Source organism: Trichechus manatus, unplaced genomic scaffold (assembly GCF_000243295.1).
Source record: "Trichechus manatus latirostris isolate Lorelei unplaced genomic scaffold, TriManLat1.0 scaffold00081, whole genome shotgun sequence".
Lineage (NCBI taxonomy): Eukaryota > Metazoa > Chordata > Mammalia > Sirenia > Trichechidae > Trichechus > Trichechus manatus.
Genome location: NW_004444017.1, coordinates 954,567 through 955,690, shown reverse-complemented (window position 1 = coordinate 955,690; position 1,124 = coordinate 954,567).

The following is a 1,124-nucleotide window of genomic DNA, read 5'->3' as shown; positions in this document are numbered from 1 at the left end:
GTACAACAGAAGGGAATCCTTATATATGCGAGCAGTTACTGTTTGAATATGTAAACGTAATAGTAAAATGCTTTCAGGAAAACCTGCAGAGTAGCTAGAGAAAATGTACGCCTGCAATATGGGAACAAATTAGAGGAGACTTTTTTTTTCATGTTATGAACTAGTAGTGCATTGCACCCCTTTTAGGATAATTGCAAGGAACTGTGTATGCCATTTATGGCTTGATTAGATTGCAAAGCAATGAACTCAAGACGGAATTAGAAATAAGGAGGGACATGATGGGGAGGGAGCACAAAACAATCTCTCAACATGATTGAACCATTTTGGACATAGAAGCGCCTTTGCTTTCGACCACCTGTTATAAGTCAGAAGTGTTGTTGGATCTCTACCTTATGTACCCTTGCTGTCGACAGTAGCTGCTACCTAAAAAAGAAGAGGCTTTATTTTGCCAGTTGGACACAGGTGGTTGGCTGGCTTTGGGGTTTCAAGGTTTTTGACATCCTGCTTCTTCTTCCAAACATGGTTCATTGCAGACACCACCACATTTTTATCTAATGGGAAAATCTAGCTATGGGCCATAACCAAAATTCATATGAAACGGAGGCAGATGGAGGCCAAGGGTGGGATCTGGAATGCAATCTTTTATCGTATTGTTTTCAAGAGAGTCATGTGAACTTGGCATCCCTTATTAGGAAAATCTTAACTTCTGGTGCTGATTGACATGTCTGGTCCACAGTTTAGCATTGTTATAAACCATTCCATTCGAAAAGCACTTTGAAAAATTGTTCCCAAGGGATAGATGGGATGGTTTATGCAAATCGTGCTGAATCGACTCCTCCCCTCTTCTCCTTCCCTCCTCCCCTCCTGCTCCCAGTCTGGGTTACTATTAACTCTGGTATCTGACATTCTCTGGTACATAGTTCTGGCATCCCTGCCAGAACTCGAGACACCCCTTTCCACTGACATTCCCATCACAACATTCCTCACAAAAGCCTAAAAACAAAGATCTGTTACCGTTTTGATGTCACAGAAGGATCTTAATTCCTGCCTATATACTTCTCCTTTGGACATGGAAAGAAAAGTTATTGCTGGTGCGAAAAACAGACAGCTAAACATCAGGGTGT